The sequence below is a fragment of the Vigna angularis genome, chromosome 7, assembly GCF_016808095.1.
Source record: "Vigna angularis cultivar LongXiaoDou No.4 chromosome 7, ASM1680809v1, whole genome shotgun sequence".
Taxonomy (NCBI): Eukaryota; Viridiplantae; Streptophyta; class Magnoliopsida; order Fabales; family Fabaceae; genus Vigna; species Vigna angularis.
The window spans coordinates 34,831,712-34,852,408 of record NC_068976.1 but is presented as its reverse complement, the minus strand read 5'-3'; the positions used below and the strand labels follow the sequence as shown (position 1 = coordinate 34,852,408).

General features: G+C 36.7%; 1 pseudogene; it reads left to right on the top strand.

Moving 5' to 3' along the window:
- Nucleotides 1-5,306: 5,306 nt before the first annotated feature.
- Nucleotides 5,307-19,635, top strand: LOC108336717 (receptor-like protein kinase; annotated as a pseudogene).
- Nucleotides 19,636-20,697: the final 1,062 nt, after the last annotated feature.

Here is a 20,697-nt window from a genome sequence, read left to right as displayed (position 1 = left end):
TGAAGAAAACCTCGAATATCGATAACGTTGCATTTATAATGGAAGGTTATCTTAAAATGTAAATATTATATTGAAATATAATGGTAATGGGAGGATATGAGCGGTTTTATAAAGGAAAAAACAAAAATAGGAGGGCCGGAGGATGAAGAAGAAAACGTCAAATATCCCTAGAATTGGACGTCTTTTTCTAACTCTTTCTCTTCTGGCTGACAATCTTACGTCCCTGCCCTCTATAATTCGACGTCTCCTTTGTATTTTTTAAGCTGAGAAGTTGAGAAGTTCAGAAGTCGAGATTGTGAACGACGTTCCTAAAATTTTATTCAGAAATGACTTCTCCATTGTCATCATCAAGAGGAAAAGAGAAGGTTGACCAGGTTATAAGAAACGCAAGCCCATCTGGATGGATAAGTGATCCAGACATGCGAGGAAAGTTTTTATACTAGAAACATTCCAAAAATGTAGTTCCTCACAAGTATCTTGACCTGCAATTGTTTAAGAAAGAATGGTTGCTTTTTACAAGAGTGGATTGCATATCAAGGGCTTACTGATTTTGTGCAGATGAAAGGACATTGCTATCCAGATTTGGTTGAGGGTTTCTACACAAACCTAAGGGTTATAAATTGGGTCATTCACTCAAGGGTCAAAGGTGTTAACATTACTATTGACGATAATGTTTGGTTAGATATTGCTGGATTAAAAGCCGAAGGTTTGGATTCTCATATCTGTGATTTTGAGTCAAACAGATGGCTAACAAAGAGATCTATACATATAAACTACTTAAGATATCCAGGAAGGTACAGGGTGGATAAGTAGTACCTACATGATGGCTTAAACAAGGAGGAGAAAATGATTGCTTATGTCCTGACTTGGCTACTGCTGCCTGGAAGATTGAACGAGGACAGAATGTCAACAGAAGATGTATTTCTGTTGAATGCTATCAAGACTAGAATCCCAACCAACTGTGTTGCGGTACTAAAACACCACATGATCGCTGAAGGAGATGATTATGCATGCAAATTGCCATATGGAGTATTTATCATCAAGGTGTTGGAACTCCAAGGAGTAGATGTATCTGAAGAAGAAGGAATTGTGTGCAAAAGGTAAGAAGAAATTGGTATACCAAGTCTGTCATCTATTGGGCTGAAAAAGACTGTGAATGGATGGTTCTTCATAGATGAGCAAACTGTTGGAAGTCCACCTACTCTTGATCAAGATCATCCTAAAGATTCTGACAATGAAGATTCAATGGAATCTTCTTGATAATTATTTTAGAGCCTACTTTTCTATGAATTTTGTTTTTTATTTTGTAATCATGGCTAGTAAGCCACCTATGGTTTCTGTATTTCTTTCGGTTTTAGATTGAAATGAAATGAAGATTTATTTTAGTAAATGATCTGTGAATTATGAATGTTGATTGCATTGTATGTGGACTAACCCTCAATCTAGTTAGAATAGAAGATTATGTTGTTTTAATATTGATCAAAAACTTATCACTGGTTAAAAGTGAAAATTTCAGTACACTGCTAACTTGAATCAATGAAATGGGTATAGGACGTTGGTTATCACATAAAAACGATGTGAACAATGAATAAACTCTAGATGTCTTTGCATCACGAGTACTCACCATTCGACGTCAATTGTCTAAATAGATTTCAAATTTAAATTGTCTTTAAGTGTTATCCTCCCTTAGAAAGAAGATAGCTCTAAAATCTAACGAAAGAGTGCAACTTAATGTTTGGTCAGATATTGCTGGACGGAAAGCTGAAGGTTTGGATTCTCATATTCGTGATTCTGAGTCAAACAGATGGCTAACAAAGAGAGCTATATATATAAACGGCTTAAGATATCCACGAAGGCACAGGGTGGATAAGCAGTACCTACATGATGGCTTAAACAAGGAGGAGAAACTGATTGCTTATGTCCTGACTTGGCTACTGCTGCCTGGAAGATTTTTCGAGGACAGAATGTCAATAGGAGATGTATTTTTGTTGAATGCTATCAAGACTAGAATCCCAACCAACTGAGTTGCGGTACTAAAAGACCGTATGATCGCTGCAGGTCATAAATATGCCCACAAATTGCCATATGGAGTATTTATCAGTCAGGTGCTGATACTCCAAGGAGTAGATGTATCTCAAGAAGACAAACTTTTGTGCAACAAGTCACAAGAAATTGGTATACGGAGTCTGTTTCTATTCGGCTGGAAAGGATTGTGAATGGATGGTTCTTCAGAGATGAGCTAATTGTTGGAAGTACACCTACTCCTGCTGTAGATCATACTGCCTTCATTCCAAAAATTGATTTTGAGAAATATGTTGTTGATCAATTTAGGAAGAAGTCTGAAAGGGATAAGAGAGTTGAAGATGCTCTTTTCAGATTTGAGAAGAAGGGAAACAAGAATGGCATTGGCTTTGAAACTAAAGCTTTTGATGATGAGTCAATTAATGAAGATTGAATGGAATCTTCTTCATAAGAATAGGGACTACTTTTCTATGTGTATTTTTTTTTATATTTTGTAATCATGCTATTAAGTGACCTCTGGTTTTAAGTACTGTTATCGGTTTTATTTTGAAATGAAATGAAAATTTATTTTAGTAAACGATCTGTGAATTGTGAGTGTTGATTGCTTTGTATGTGGACTAACCCTCAATCTAGTTGAGAAGAGAAGATTCTGCAGTTATGATATTGATAAAAAACTGATCACGGGTTTAAAAGTGCAAATTTCAGTACACTGCTAACTTGAATCGATTAAGGAAGAAGTAAAAAGAAAAAATTTCATGTCTCATTTTAAAGAAAAAAGAATCATAAGAGCGTCACTTTTTTCATATTGGCGGAAGAAAAAAACGTCGAAGCCCTATCGAATACGACATTCTATTAAGCACACAATTAATGCTCCCATTTACTTCAATTCCCTTCACGTCCCTGCCCCGCAGCCTTCGACGTTCTATGGGAGGGGAGAAAAGAAAAAAGATCCGAAAGTGTGCTACTTTTTTATACTGGCAGAAGAAGAAAACGTCGAATTCCGTCCAACGGAATTCAACGTTCTATTAATGTTGTCGTGTTTAAAAGAAAAAAGTAAATAGAATTAAAAAGGTAGAAACTTTTTGCTTCCAATACTACGTCCAAGCCCCTTCAAATTCGATGTAACCTTTGCAATTTATAAGAAACAATTAATAAAAAAGGCGTGCTGTTTTAAGAGAAAACGTCGAATGGTTTGGGACCTTTACGTTGTTCTTAAACATAACGTCAAATTTTTGTTATATTCGACGTGAAATTTATTTATTGAATGTAAAAACAAAACACACTTTCATTGTTTTTCGCCATTCCATTTCTGCTTGAACTTTCTTCTTGGTGGACGACTGCGATAAAGAAAGAAGGTTATTTTTAAGTCGTTTATGTCTTTGTAATGTCATTTTGTTCTCATTTCTAAGGTTGACCAATTGTTTTTCGTTTATCTTTAGGCTGTTTTTCATACGTGGTCAGCGAACTTCATCATCTTCTCTAGTGACACCATTTGAAGTATGTTTTTTTTTCTTAAAATACTCTTACGTATGATGTATGTGCTCGTGTTTGTGTTGTGTCTGTCGATTCTGGACGTATGATATCTATATGTATAACGATACTATGATAGTTTTTTTTTTCCTTCAACGTATGATATTTGTGTTTGTTCATGGTCAGCAAACTTCATCATCTTCTCTAGTGACACCATTTCAAGTTTGTTTTTTTTCCTTCAATATCTCTTACGTATGATATATATGTTCGTGTTTGTCGATTCTGGACAAATGATATATCTATAATGATAGATATTTGTGTTTGTGTACCTATACTATGATAGTTTATTTTTTTCCTTCAACGTATGATAGGTATTTATTTTTGGTTCTCTACGTAAGTTAGTTTTTTTTTTCGTGGATTCTTTGCTTTTAGTGTAGTAGTATGGATCGAAGCTGGATTCATCAGCGTCGCATTAGTGAAGAGTATGAGCGAGGGATTTCTGAGTTCATACAATATGTTAAAGAACACGCAAAACTAGTGAACGGGGCATATTTTTGCTCTTGTGTTTGTTGTCTCAATCAAGTATATGAAGACTTGGACAACATCTGTGATCATCTATTCATCTATGAAATAATGAGAAGTTATACAGTTTGGACTTGACATGGGGAAGTATTATATAAGCCAACAACTTTAAGAGGTTAGGATTATGTCGACGAATGAATGAGTGATCATTTAGACAAAATGGTACGTGACGTTGGCGAAGAAAATTTTGGAAGAGCTCATTTATACGATAGTCTTAAGAACAATTTGGAGCAAGAGTTGTATCCAGGATGCATCAATTTTACAAGGTTATCGGCTACTTTGAAATTGTTTTGTTTGAAAGCAAGAAACGGATGGTCTGATAAAAGTTTCACGGAATTGTTGGAGTTGCTGAAGGAGATGCTTCCAGAAAATAACACGTTACCTATCCGTAATTATGACGCGAAGAAAATTCTATGTCCAATGGGTTTGGAATACCAAAAGATACATGCATGTCCCAATGATTGTGTATTGTATAGAGATCAATATGCTTCAATGAAGGTGTGTCCGACGTGTGGTTCGTCACGATTTAAGAAGAAACTTGATGGAAATAACGGTGAACACAATGAAGGTCCACCGGCTACATGTGGTATTTACCTATAGTACCTAGGTTGAAACGATTGTTTTCTGTTAAAGAATATGCGAAGAATCTTACGTGGCACGTTAATGGAAGAAAATGTGATAATTTTCTTCGATACCCAGCTGATTCCCCACAATGGAAGAACATTGATGGCACATTTCCCTCACTGCTTGGTTGCTTTCTCTTCTTTAGAGTTGTCCGGTCTTACTTACTGGTTCAACCATTCCCTCGCTGCTTGGCTATTTCCTCTTCTATAGAGTCGTCCGGTTGGCTCGGTGTGGGATATTATGTAGGGTTGTCTGGCTCATACGATACACAACCCCCTAAGCCCTAGACAACGTAGTTAGCGTTGGGTTTTGTGGTGGATGGTACTGGTATTCGAGGGGTTTAGTGAGGTTCGGCCAGTGCGCTTTTGAAATACCACTTAACGGGAAAACACATTTCGCAAGCTCGTGCAACCTCCTTCTCGGTTAGTGGTAACGTCGTTCAATCAGGATCGTTGGACGTGGTGGTTTTTTAACGATTGTGATGGTCTGACAGTTTCTAAATTTTTTCTATAAATAGGAGGGTGGGGTGCTGTCAATTTTCATCATTTTCTTTACGTTTCTCTACATACCGTCCGGTCAAGAAGATATTCTTTTCTAAGGTAATAATAATGGCTATTGTGCGTGTTATTGTGCAGGTAGATATGATCGGTCTTCTTCCCCGAACTCGGTGTCGTCCTCTTACCTTGAGACAACCGAGCAGGAGGACAACTCGGAGCCTCGGTCCCCTATCTATGGTGGGGAGAGGATTATTAACGGTGTGGCTCTCGGTTTTCTTTAGGGTCGGGTCGACATTGATGATGACGAGAAGGTACCCGAGGGTGGCTGGCCAACCATTTGAGGATATGGGTACTAAAGGGGAGTTGCAATGGTGGGTCGACCGGTCGTTCGTGCTTTAAGACGGAGAGGATGCCTGCTTAATACGATTAGGCGTTACCCGAACGAACGAACAAGCTTTTCATGGAAAAGGGTCTAGTGTAGAGGATTTTTTTCTTCGTGTATACCTATCTTTTCAACTAGATGTTCGTTCAGGTGCCTTTTATGGCCTTTCAATCGGTCGTCCCTCGTGAACTCAATGTTGTCCCTCCTCAACTACACCCGAACGGCTAGACTTCCATCCAAGTGTTAGTAGTGGTTTGCTCGGCCTTGGGATTACCCCTACCGTTTCCGTCTTTCTTCATTACTTCAACGTTCGCCCCCTTGCTAAGCAAGGATGGGTATCCCTAACGTCCGTTAAGGACAATTGTTTATTTAAACTGGATTCAGTGTCCTTCAAGAATTTTAAAAAGAGGTATTTTAAATTGATAATAAAATATTTTGGCCGACCGAAATTCCTTGACGGGGTCGGCTGTTAGAGCCATTAAATTCAGTAGTGAGTGGAAGACAGGTGTATGCAGCTGGTTGGACCGATCGGTTTTGACAGTAGTATATAAGGAAACTTTTCAAAATTTCGGATCACTTTCTGCATGCACCTCTTCTCTCCAAAAATCTGAGTTTTCAGTTCCTCCTCCTTCTCTCTAAAATTCTCTTACTTCTCTCTACCAAATTTCTCATTTTCTTCTCTTTTCAATCATCATTTAGGCTGCGTTTGAGTTCCTTCTAAGTAACAAGAGTTTTATTTCATCAATCCAGTTGTTGTGTGAAGTTGGTAAGTTAAAACCACTCAATCTTTGTAAGTTTTGTGTTTTTTTGATACATGCAAGCACTGTTCAGCTTGCATGTGTTCTTCCTTTATCTCTTTCTGAACCTATTTTTGTATTTTATTCTCTGGTTGGTCTCTGTTCACCGATCAGAATTTTAGAATGTTGCTTTAGAAGTGGTTGTTGGTCAGTCTAACGGTGAAAGCTTAGGAAGTGTTGAATATATTCAAGGTAAGGGAAGCTAGTAATTTAATTATGTTTTTATGTGTTGAAATTCCTGTTTGAATGCTTACATGTATGAATGATGGCATGTTTGATTGAATTGTATGCAAATTTTGTGTTTGGCCGAGACTTGTGAACTAGGTTGGAAGTTTCCTGGTGTAGACCGTTCGGTCTTTGTTGGTTTGTATAAGATAGGATTTGAAATGTAAGTTGGTGTCAAATACGTTCAATGAGTTAGATTTAGATGAAATTACAAATCAAGTTTAGAGTTTTAGAAGTTCAAAAAATATCTTGTTTCAGTATATAGAACGTTATTCAATATTTAGTAGAAGTTTTACAAAATCATGTATATAATCGAACGGTTGTTGTTGACTGTTCGGTCGTGTCTCGTACTCAGTCATTAACCGGGTTCGGTCTAGTGGAATAACTATTCATTCATGACCATTCGTTCTAGTCATAGTTTTAGATATTAAACTAGTATTCGGTCTAGATAGAGTATCCCATACAATCTAAGTGCTCGGTATAGTATAAGCTTTTGTTCTAAGTTTTTAAGGGATCAGTTTGAGCTATGAGCATTCGGTTTAAGGTTTACATATTTAGGCTAAGTTTCTAGTAGTCAGTTTTCGATAGTGGTCGGCCAATAATAGTGTTTGGTTAAATTCTTCTGTTATCTCGTATAAACCGTTCGATTTTTCTCTCAGATGGGTAACGTGAAGGTGTTCGGTCTCCAATGTCCACAAGTTTTCTTTTTATTATGATTGGCAATGTAGTTGATGTATGATTTGTATGTTAAGTGGTAAATATATATGTTTTAAAATATTGTGGAAGAGAATTCCAAGGAGGAATGTCTCGTGTGTGGTTGTGAAATTGTAAAGTATGATTATGGATATGCTAACTTGATGTTCATCCTGATATTCTGTGATTACTCATTCTCAAGTAGAGAGGAGTAACTCATGTGTGAGAATGGCAGGAGGTCCTACCCCCTCAGGGTGTCGAGGTAGGTATTATGGGATTAACCTCGGGTAGTAACTTGATTGGTGTCAGTTGTTTCACTACCACAATGGCCAGGACGTCTGTAGCTACATATTCATAATAAACTACTCCTAAAAATGGCTTACACAGATTGGTTTGTTAAGTTTTTGAAGCTTATTGTTCTATGAGTCTTCAAGCTAATTAAAGGAGATAAAGTTATTATTATTATTATTAACTTTCCAAGTAAACAATTCAATTAATGCCTTTATCCCTTGCTCTTGACCGCCCAATTTTTTGAGGACTTTGGCTTCATGCCTTGAAGGCTTTATCTGCTATTCACTAAGTAAATATTCTCTTATTGTCACTAAGAATAACTTCATGTACTAGACCTGCATTTGAAATTCTTTTTGCTATCTAATTATTATATCTCAAGTATATTAATATTTACCTTAACATTTATATAATACAGAGGCCTGTGGTGGACTTCTATATTTCTGATTTCCAATCTAGACTGAGAGCATTGGTTAAAACAAGCTATGGTGCAAGAGTGACTCCTTATGTTGACGATTCTATTGTAATTGATGTTAGCCCTGACAATAAAGACATGTCCCCAGAGTTCCTTCGGTGGTTGAGAGACAGAAATACTTCAAGTGATGATCGAATGATGCAATTAAAAGAAGGGTAAAGTTCTTCCCTTTGCGTAAGAGTTTAAATCTCCAGGTTATGCATTTGTCTAACGGGAAGTTGTCAAGGTTAAATCCTTTTCAATAGTTGTTCAGGAGAGGCAAAAGCAGCTATTTTTCATAGCGTGTTGCTTTGTGTAACGTATCTGCGTATTGGTGATATACTAACTGTAGTTGTGTACATAATTCATAATTCATGTCATGCATAGTGGTACTAATGGTGACCATATGGGCTCTTAAGTTGGGGTGACCCTCGGTAGGTGGGTAAGATATTCTTATGAGACTTCCATTGTTCCTTTTGTGTAGGTACATCAAAGAAGGTAGCACAGTTAGCATAATGGGAGTTGTTCAAAGAAATGACAATGTACTTATCATTGTCCCTCCTCCTGAACCTTTGACGACCGGATGCCAGTGGGCTAAATGTATATTTCTAGTTAGCCTTGAGGGTTTTATTTTGAGATGTGAAGACACATCAAAGATTGATGTCATTCCAGTCTAGTTGCGCTCTCTAGAAACCCCCATTTTGATATTCTTCTTGGAAGAAGTATTTTCTTACCACGGCTTAAAAATATGGTGGTTCAAGTTTGTATTCTTGTAAGTGTTATTGGTAAGCGTGATGGGTCTACAACTGACATCGGTCATTTTCTTTTTCTTACTCTCAACTCCTACTTTGTTGTATAGCTAATGAAAATTCGTATTCGTTTATTATTCCGAGGCTCTTTTGATGGGTGTGGTTTTTTTAACTGAAGCAACCTTATTAAATTACTTCTGCATCTTCTGTCCGAAAAGCAAACCGTGACGAAGGATTACGAGGATAAACGTAATTATAACAATAAAATCCACGAATTTGGAACCTTTCGAGAAAATATACGAAACATTCAAGAATACTAAAAGTGCAATTGAAATGGTTGAGCGAGAATTGCTTTAGTGGGGGCCTCCCATCTTTCCTGTCGGAATTCAAAATGATTTCTAAGCTACAACTTGGTGGCAATCTGTTTGGAGGCAAAATTCCGATATCAGTTGGAGCAATGCAGAACTTGATCTATGGTTTGAATCTAAGTTCAAATAGGTTGACTGGTGAAATTCCTGTAGAGATTAGGAACCTGAAAATGTTGCGAACACTGGATCTGTCTCATAACAATTTGACAGGAAGCATAGAAGTTCTTGGTGAACTCATCTCCTTAGTGGAACTCAATATTTCATACAATTCTTTTTGTGGTCTTGTATCAAACACGCTGATGAAGTTGCTTAATTGTCCCTTGTCATCGTTCCTGGGCAATATCCTGGCCTATGCATCAGATTTTCAGCGTCAGATTGCTTGGCTTGCTCGGAAAGAAGCTCTCTAAAATCATGCGATGAAAATCTACTAAACGGAAAGGCTTGAGTAAAGTTCAAACTGTGAAGATGTTTCTTGGATTGTCCATATTTCTTGGTTTGTCGTTACTGGAATTAGTTTGTGTTATTGTTTTTGGGAGAACAACTAAGCAGGAAAACCATATCTCTTCTGAACAGGGTTCTTCATCCCTTCATAACAAATTCATGGAGGCTACAGAAAACCTAAATGATCAATATATTATTGGTAGAGGAGCCCGATAACAGTTGAAAAACTGTTATTTTTATACTTAAAATTAATCTTAAAGACAACCTTTATCACTTAGAAACTAGCTTGGAATCATGCTTTTGTTTATGTTTTTGAAATAAGAGAGTTGGATGGATTTTATGCTTGGTTTCCTTGTTTTTGCAGGTTTTAAGAAGAATTAGAAGAAAGAAGTGAAGTAGGAAGAAGTTGGAATCAGAAAAGAAAGTGAAAAGTGCACAAAAAGAGAAGACGCGAGTAGTTGAGCGGTGTTCTTGATCATGTAGTCACCGCTGATGGGCAAATGCAGTTGAGCGTCAATCTGAAGGTCCGCGCTTACCGCTGAGCGCCATTTTTATGGGCTTGGGCTTACTTTTCTGTCATTTTTAGAATAATAGATAAGGTTTTAGTCGACCTAGGTCAATCATCTTTGGCTGGAACGAAGCAGAAACACGTTTTTTCACCCCTTGGAGGAGGATTTTTGATGCTCAAGCTCCACTTTTCAAATTCTAGGGTTCTATCTTTAATTCTTTCATTGTTTTTCATCGAGTTTCACCATGAATATGGTAAACTAAACCTATATTGTTGTTGGGGAATCAATGTAATCCTTTGAAACTCTTATGTATTGAATTTGTTATTTATAATATACGCTTTCTTTCATTAATAGTTAGGGTTTTTCCTCTTTGCTCAATGCATGCTTTGTTTAACTTATTCTATTGCATGATTATTGATTTTGTCGATATGGAGACATACGGGAAAATCTATATCTGGGGAATCTCTCCCAATAGTAGTATAAACCTAGATATAGGAATATGATGGTTGGTTGCCTTTAAGCTTCTGTGCTATATAATGCATGAATAATTGCTAGGGAGACAAGACATTGTAAACTAGTAATTAGGATTAGGCTTTCTTCGCCGAGACATCGGGTTTAAGGTAAATTAGAAAGTGGCATTAACATTAATGAAGAAAGGTGAATTCTTGAATACATGAGAGTGGATAGGATGAAATTGATAAACCCCAACAACATAATCATTCATATAATTCAAATCACGTGTTTTGCTTCTTCTTTTCCATTGATCAATACATGCATTCATATTTACTCTTTAGTAATTTGCATTTAAAATCTCAAAGAATTGGTTTTACAAGTCTTAGATAATCAACAAATCACATAACTGTCTAGGCCGTGAGTCCTTTGGGAAAACAATACTTGGTCTTACCAGTTTCATTACTTGATACGATTCGGTTAAACTTGTCGAGGGTTAACAAGTTTTTGGCGCCGTTGCCGAGGACTCGTGGTTGAACTATTCTATTTGTGTGATTATTGATTAACTTTGACTTGATTTGTTATTTTTTATCTTTCTATCTTTTTGTTTTCTATCTTTATCTTTTTATCTTTTTAGTTTATCTTTTGATATTTTTAGTTTTTTTATCTTTTTATCTTTTGTTCTTAATCTTTATCTTTCTATCTTTTTAATCTATCTTTTTTATCTTTTTGTACTAACAATTGTTTCTAGGAACTTGTTTTCTTGTGTATGCAGGATACAATTCGAACTAGGAGCAGAATCACTTTGGAACCTCTTCTTGAAGGCATGCACGAAAGTAGAAGGAGGAGGAGAGTTCAAACTTCAAGAGAATTATTCCCTCCTCCGGAGATACTTTTACAACCTTCACCACCAAGGTCTAATCAAAGCATTGAAACTATGGCCGAGGAGAATAATGGTAGACGCACTCTTGCAGATTACACCACTATGGTTGGCCCTCAACATTTTAACAGTATAGCAAGGCCGAGGGTCAATGCTTCAAACATGGAGGTGAAACTGGCATTGATACAGTTGGTCAAGAGCAACCAATTTAATGGGCTATCACATGAAAGTCCATATGAACATCTCACCACATTCAATGAAATTTGCAACACTATGAAGATTAATGGGGTGTCGGATGAAGCAATAAAGCTTAGCTTGTTTCCTTTTCTCATTGGGAAGTAATGCCAAGTTATGGTTAAACTCTTTTCCAGAAGGTAGCTTTACTGAGTGGGAAACTGTGGATGCAAAATTTTTAAACAAGTACTTCCCACAATCTAAAGTCAACAAAGGGAAGCAAGAGATATCTTCTTTCAAACAAGGCATGGAGGAGACATTAGGTCAAGCATGGGATCGGTATAAAACCTTATTGAGAAAGACTCCCACGCATGGCTTTGATGAAGCAGCAGTAGTCCTACTTTTCCTTGGAGGACTTGGTTCATAAACCAAGTTGATGCTAGATGCCTCAGCTGGAGGTAATATCAAATGGAAGACTCTAGAGGAAGCAACCGAGTTGATAGAGAATATGGCTACTAATGATAATGAGTTGCAAAATGAAAGAGGAAATCCAATTCAACAGAAAGGGGTTCTACAATTGCAATCAAATGATATCTTGCTCGCTCAGAATAAGATCATAACTCAACAGTTGGAGAATTTAACAAAGACACTTGCTCAATTGCCAAAGGAGCTAAAGGGAGTTGCACAGGTTCAACAACAACATATGTGTGAACTATGTGGTGGTGACCATATCAATGGTCAATGTGCTTTTCTAGTAGAGGCTTTAGAAGATGTAAATTTCATGGCCAATCAATTTCCATACCGCCAAGGTAACTACAACCAAGGGTGAAAACCTCATCCCAGCATGGGTCAAGGTCAAAATGGACAAGCTGGACAATCAGGGCAATTGAATAGGCCACAACAGCAACCATCATTATGTCAACAAGTGTCTACACTCAATGAAAGATCAACAAAGTTGGAATAGACTCTTCAACAATTTATGCAGGTGACTATTTCCAATCACAAGAGCACTGAAGCGGCGATTAGAAACTTAGAGATGCAAGTTGGCCAAATAGCTAAGAAGTTGGAAGATATGTTTGATAAAAGTTTTTGGGCTAATACTGAGGTTAACCCTAAGGAAGAGTGTAAAGTTTTAGTGAGTGTGGATATTGAAAAAGTTGAGTTAGAGAGAAAAGAAGAAGAAGAAGAGAGAGTAGAGAGAAAAGAAGAGAGAAAAGGAGAGGATGAGAGAAAAGAAAAAGAAGAAAAGAGAGAAGAGAAAATTTTTGAAAAATTTAAAAAAATTCTTCCTTATCCAAAAGATTGTGAGAGAATAGAGAAAGAGAGACAATTTGGGCCTTTTAAAGATATCTTCAATCAATTGGAGATTGATATACTTTTGAATGAAGCATTGCAACAATTTCCAGCTTATGCGAAGCATATGAAGCTAGTCTCCACAAAGAGAAGATATATAGATGAGGAGATTAATGAGTGCAAAGCTGCTAAGAAGAAGCCTCTTCCTCCAAAAGTAAAAGATTCAGGAAGTTTTACCATTCCTTGCGTCATAGGGAAGGAGAAGATAAGGAAAGCCCTACTTGATTTAGGGTCAAGTGTTAATTTGATGCTTTTATCTTTATTTGAGCGAATTGGTGATCTTGAAGTCAAGCCAACAAAGGTGACTTTGTTAATGGCGGATGGATCTTCAAAGAAGCCTTATGGTGTAGTGGAAGATGTTATGGTTTGTGTGGGCAAACTAAAATTCTTGGTGGACTTTGTGGTGATGGAGATGGAGGAGAATTTGACTCCAATTATTCTTGAAGACCGTTTATGTAAACGACCAAGGTTATCATTAATGTAGATGAAGGGATGATAGAGCTTCAAGACCAAGAAGAAAGGGAGGTCTTTAATGTCTTCACAAAGGAGCCACAGATGCAAAAGGAAGAGGCTAGTCATAAAGCTACATATCAAGATGTACTCATGACTATCTCTAAAGATGCAAAGTCGGGCTTCAAAGTAAAAATTGTTTCTTGTCACAGGTTAAGAAAGAAGAAAAAGATGGCAAAGGAAGGACGGTTCATGATGACTTGATGCAAGCACAACTTAAAATTGGTAAATCTGTAAGATTCAAGAACAAAGTGTGGGTTGTGAAAGACTATAAAGAGAATGGAGTGATAGAGATTGAATCTCCATATTCAAGAAGAGTTAAGAAGGTGGACCGGAAGCAGCTGATGAGTTGGTGTGATGATAATAAGATGAACACCAACATTGAAGATGGAACTTGAGCTTTACTGGGTCAAGCTAGTGACGTTAAAAGAGTGTTTGCTGGGAGGCATCCCAGTGATTTGAGAACATTAATTTCTTTCATTTTTTTTTATTTTTTATTTTATTTTTGGGAGATGTAATTTTATAAACTTTGGACAATGTTGTATGTTGAGACTTTTGGTTATAGCATCTACTGATGGATGCTAGGTGGTTAAGTATCTACTGAAGGATACTATGTTTGTTACACTTACTGATGGGTGTTGGTAAGAAAGGTTTGCACCTGCTGATGGGTGTTGGTGGATTTTGGGTCAGGCTCGTGACGTTAAACAAGCGCTACCTAGGAGGTAACCCAGTTGATTGACTTTACTTTTGTTTGATTGTTATGATTTTGTTTTAGTTGCATGATAGAGATTGAATGTTTGAGTGATGTGAGAACTTAAGTGCATGGAGTGAGTGAGAGGCATGAGTATAAGATACCTAGGGCGAGCTAGGAAGAAGGAGAATAAGTCACGCAAGTACCGCTTAGCGGTAACACTGCAGATTTGGGTTTAACTGTTTGGTCCATTTGGGCTCAGCGGGAGTAGGGCCCATTAGGTTATTTATATACTCTAGGGCGGGGTTTTACCTCTATCTTCAGATTTCCTTCTTCCCACACACTCTTAAACACTTTCTCAAGAGTTCTCTACACTTTTTCCCTCTTCCCCCTTTACAAAACCTCTTTTCCACTCACTTTCTTACTAGGGTTCCATCCAAGTCTGGGGTTTGGTGAGAGCATTGCTATTGGGGCCTGATTTCTTCACATTCCTAGAGAATTTTTCATTCATCTAGCATCTCCACCCAAGTAAGTTCAAGCAATTTTCATTCTAGGGTTCTTGAAAGCATGAATAGAGTTGAACATGGTTGTTTAAGCATGATTCTTTAGGGTTTTGATTTTTATGCATGATTTGATGAATTAATTGATGTTTGAACCGATTAAAATGCTTGATTTGGGTCTGGAACTAATAGGATTGCATAAGGGTGGAGAATAGGACATTCTAAAATGAATTTTGAAAAATCTGCAGAATCGCCGCGCAGCAGAAATTTCCCCTGAGCGCGATTCTGGCAGAATGGATTTTTGGCTCTTTTGCTTGCTGGTTTGATGCATAGCTTGCACTGAGGGGCTTTGTTTTCCCTCAACGGTGATTTAGCATGGTTTTGGGGTGTTGTTTGTGGTTTACTAATAATTAACATCATGTCTTGTGGTTTTGTGAATTGTGTTTGATGTAGGGATGACCTCCTCATCTGGCAAGAGATACAAGACTATAGGAACCAAGAGGAAGGATAAGGAACCAGAACACACTCATTCTAGCAAGTTCCTTTCCCGCAAGCATGAGAAACATTTTAAAATTGTCCAAGATAGGAGGCTCCTAATGGAAAGAAAAGCTGGATTGATTCCTGATTTAGCTCCACAGTTTGGAGAGCAAATGGTGAGTAGGAACTAGAGGAGATTAGCCACCTACCCTGCACCAGCTAACATAGCAGTGGTGAAAGAATTTTACACCAATGCAAGGAGGTTAGGTGATCATCCTGCTAAGGATTACTTGAGCTATGTTAGAGGCAACGTCATTCGGTATGATCCTGACTCTATCAATAGATTTTTAGATACTGAATGGGTTGGTGAGCAATGTCAGTTCGCTCTCAATTTGGAGGAAGGAACATATTTTGATGATGTAGAGAGTGTGTTATGTGTGCTTGGAGGGAATTTTCAGAGAAACATGAATGGTGCAGTGGTGAACATTAGGAGAGTTAATTTGACTCTGTTAGCAAAGTATTAGATGGTTTTCTCTCATGCCAACATTCAGCCTTGCTCCCATGTGTCTGATATTACTATTAGCAGGGCGCTTCTTTTATATTGTATGCTCAGAGGGATGAGCATTAACATTGGCTAGGTGATAGCCAATGAGATACAAGTGTGTGCCAACACTACGGACACCAAGGCACCTTTGGGACACCCCTCTTTGATCACGCACCTATGTGAGCTTGCTGGACTGAACATCTATGTTCCACCATTTGAGAGGCCGAGAAAATCTATTGATGAGGCTTATTACAGACAGTACTGTGGAGGTGATGAGGCAGCTTAGCCAGTACCATCACGCCATCCTCGTAGAGGAAGAGGACCACCACGGGGTTAGGCATCTGCAGAGATTCATGAGGCAGATCCATTTCAGATGAGGGACATGTACATGTCTCTTATAGATGCCCAGATGCAGTCGATCCACAGAGGGCAGGTGGCCACTGCTGAGATGATTATTGGGATGTATGATACACCCCCAACACACAAGTGGATCATGGATGAGTTTCATAATGTGGTAGCGTGGCTAGAGGAGCAAGCCTAGGGCAGTAGAGCTGGAGCAGCTGAAGCTTCAGCTATGGATAATGATGAAGAGGACACATTTGAAGATGATGAAGATGATGGAGAGGATGAAGATACAGCTGACAACATGGGATGAGATAGCATCTACTGATGGATGCTATCATCACTAGAGTAGGATCTTTCTATCTTTTGTTTTGTACAATTGAACTTATTTGCTTCTGTTAGTAGAATAGGGTTTGATGTACTCAATTTGAAATTGTGTCTGTTATGATGGTTTGCTTGTGACTTATGCATGATAAGTATTACTTGATGATGCTTGGATATTGATTGATGTTGAGATTGTGCAATATATGCTGAGATACAGGTAATATTTCACAAGCTTTGTGAATAAATGCATGATGTTGTGATTGTGATTATGATGCTAAGCAGGATGTGTATGTGGAATGGTTAAATGAGCCTATATGTGAGGTTTTTGAGATCTAGAGTTTTTGATTGAATGTTATTGCTTTGAAAGCGTGAATGACTTTGCCCAGGTTTTCTATGATTGAATCATTTGCTTGTATGTGTCATATGATCAAGGCATTTGTTGGTAACCTTTTTTAGCCAAGATTCATGATTTTAGCCCACTAAAAGAGAACACTATGTGTTCTATCCTTTGAACCTTTAGCTTTGAACATGATTTGAAAACCCTTTTTGAAAAGCTTTACCTTAAGTTGAGTTGAGAATATTTTGTGGTATTGATAAATGTTTAAGTTTGGGGTTGTTGGTAAGTCTAGAAAGGGAAAATAACAAGCATTGAGCCAAGAGCTAAGCACATGAAAATCAAAAGAAAAAGGAAAGCAAAGAAAGAAAAAGAGAAAGGTTCAATGCAAAAGAAAGTTGGGAAGAAAGAAGAATGATTGTAATGATTCACTTAACTCAAGGATTTTGTGATCCAGAAAAACCAATTTTCTTGTTAGCCCAGCCACATTATAAGCCATAGAAAAGTCCTTGTGATGAAAATTGCTTGTAAGTGTTTTTGATTGTGGTTAAATGAAAGGCAAAGTTAATTCATGCAACATTGTGATAGTAGAGTGGATTAGTGACTTCTTATACACTTGTGTGTTTGAGTGAAACACTTTATCTAGTGAGGAAAGATTCCATGAACACATAAGAACATATATGCTTAGTTGATTGATCATTCATGAAAATAGCATTTGTTGGATATTAGGTGATTGCGTGAACACTAAAGCATATGCACATCTTGATTGAAGTCTTTGTGATGAGCTAATTTGAGTACTTATTTGTCTTGAAAGAAGGAGTTTTGAATGTGGTGAACCATCGTGTGGATTGGTGGAAGATTGAGTTACATTTTGTTTGCTTGAGGACAAGCAAAGTTCTAAGTTTGGGATTGTGATAACAGTTGAAAAACTGTTATTTTTATGCTTAAAATTAACCTTAAAGACAACCTTTATGACTTAGAAACTAGCTTGGAATCATGCTTTTGTTTATGTTTTTGAAATAAGAGAGTTGAATGGGTTTTATGCTTGGTTTCCTTATGAATTGGATGAAAGAAGTGAAGTAGGAAGAACTTGGAATCAGAAAAGAAAGTGAAAAGTGCACAAAAAGAGAAGACGCGAGTACCGCTCAACGGAAATTACCTCTGAGCGGCGTTCTTGATCCCGAAGTCACCGCTGAGGGGCAAATGCAGCTGAGCGTCAATCTGAAGTGTCGCGCTTACCGCTGAGCGATATTTACCGCTGAGCGCCATTTTTATGGGTTTGGGCTTACTTTTCTGTAATTTTTAGAATAATATATAAGGTTTTAGTCGACCTAGGTCAATCATCTTTGGCTGGAACGCAGCAAAAACACACTTTTTCACCCCTTGGAGGAGGATTTTGGATGCTCAAGCTCCACTTTTCAAATTCTAGGGTTTTATCTTTCATTCTTTCATTGTTTTTCATCTAGTTTCACCATGAATATGGTGAACTAAACCTATATTGTTGTTGGGGAATCAATGTAATCCTTTGAAATTCTCATGTATTGAATTTGTTCTTTATAATATATGTTTTCTTTCATTAATTGTTAGGGTTTTTCCTCTTTGCTCAATGCATGCTTTGTTTAACTCATTCTATTGCATGATTATTGATTTTTTCGATATGGACACATTCAGGGAAATCTAGATCTGGGGAATCTCTCCCAATAGTAGTATAAACCTAGACATAGGAATATGATGGTTGGTTGTCTTTAAGCTTCTGTGCTATATAATGCATGAATAATTGCTAGGGAGACAAGACATTGTAAACGAGTAATTAGGATTAGGCTTTCTTCGCCGAGACATCGGATTTAAGGTAAATTAGAAAGTGACATTAACATTAATGAAGAAAGGTGAATTCTTGAATACATGAGAGTGGATAGGATGAAATTGGTAAACCCCAACAACATAATCATTCATATAATTCAAATCACGTGTTTTGCTTCTTCTTTTCCATTGATCAATACATGCATTCATATTTACTTTTTAGTAATTTGCATTTAAAATCTCAAAGAATTGGTTTTACAAGTCTTAGATAATCAACAAATCACATAACTGTCTAGGCCGTGAGTTATTTGAAAAAACGATACTTGGTCTTACCAGTTTTATTACTTGATACGATTCGGTTAGACTTGTCGAGGGTTAACAGAGCCCACAGAATTGTTTATAAAGTTGTGATAGGTCCAGACAAAGCTTTTGCGATGAAAAAGATAAGATTTACTACGAGTCAAGGTAAGAACTCAAGCACGGCGAGAGAAATTCAGACCCTTGGGAAAATCAGGCATCGAAATCTTGTCAAATTGGAAGACTTTTGGTTGAGAAAAGATTGTGGTCTAATTTTGTATAGCTACATGGCAAATGGAAGTCTCCATGATGTTTTGCATGAAAGGGCTCCAACACCAACCTTAAAGTGGAATGTCTGGTATAAGATAGCTGTTGGAATTGCTCATGGATTAGCTTATCTCCACTATGACTGTGACCCTCCCATCGTGCACCGAGACATCAAGCCCAGCAATATACTTCTAGACTCTGACATGGTGCCTCACATTGCTGACTTTGGTATTGCCAAACTTCTGGAACAGTCTTCTCCTGCTTCAAATACTTCCATTGCTGTGCACGGTACAATTGGTTATATTGCTCCAGGTAAGTCTTGTACATTATTCTTGATTGGATGTGTGTTTCCTTTACAAATCGGATTTAATAAATCTTCTTATGCATTGTTATGTTTGTGACATGGACAGAGAATGCTTATGCAACAACAAGTAGTAGGGAGTCTGATGTGTACATTTACGGGGTTTTTTTGCTTGAGCTGATAACAAGAAAGAAGGCGACAGTCACATATCCTTCGTACGAGGATGGTGTTTTGGTGGATTAGGTTAGGTCTGTCTGAGAAATACTTGTATGAGAAAATCTATAATTATTAAATAATAATAGAATTACGCGTTTTAATTTGTAACAAAGTTATGTGTTTATAAATGTAAAATCTGTACACTAATAGTATACAATAATTTTACACTTTCACTTAATCATAAATTTTAATTAATAATCTGTTTAATTATCCTAAAAGTCTTGTTAATGACTATTTTTAAGTAGTTCACTTTTTTGAACTAGCGGTAATATAATTTAAACCCTAATAAAAATATTTTCATGTCAGTGTTGAGAATACATTATTTTATTTTATATGATATCTTAGAATTTAATATTTCTTTATATTTTGACGAAGATTGATTAAACTTAAATAATAATGTAAATAATGTGAAATACATAATACATACACTGCGCGGTTTAATGAGGAAACAAAAGCAAAACAAAAGCAAAACATTACTTATATTGTATATTCATAATAAATCATGAATTTATCAAAATTTAGTTTTTTTTTTTAATTTTTTATTAACAATTGGCATTATTTAATTTTATTCCTCTAAACTCATGAAGCACTGGTTTTAGAAGAGATAAAGTGGGATTGACTCTAATAAATAAATAGATGTACAATATAATTAAAACTTAACTTTATATACCAAATTAGTGATAGAGATTTTAAGGGCACCATAACTCATTACATGCATTTATATATTTATCTTGTTCTCTAATTTTTAAAAGCGATGTATCTTATTTTTATTTAGTATTTTACTTGTAGACAACATGACAAATTAACTGTCTATCATGTTTAAGTGTTTATTTGTTTCTTGTTCTTCACATTATTATTGTATATACAAATACTGAATAAATTCATCACAGTCAATGTCAAAACTAGTCTCAGAAATACATATATAATTGATTACAAAATATCAAAATATTTTAGAAAAAATCAATGAGCCTATTGCGTTCATTAGGGCAACCACACCTAAAATTTCCAAAGAAAGAAATATTACAGATATTTTAGCCAAAAAAATAAATAAAAATAAAAATCCTGGTAGAGGTAATTGCCTGCACCAAATTTAAATAAATAAAATAGAACATCATCATTCCCTGTTCTTGAACCAA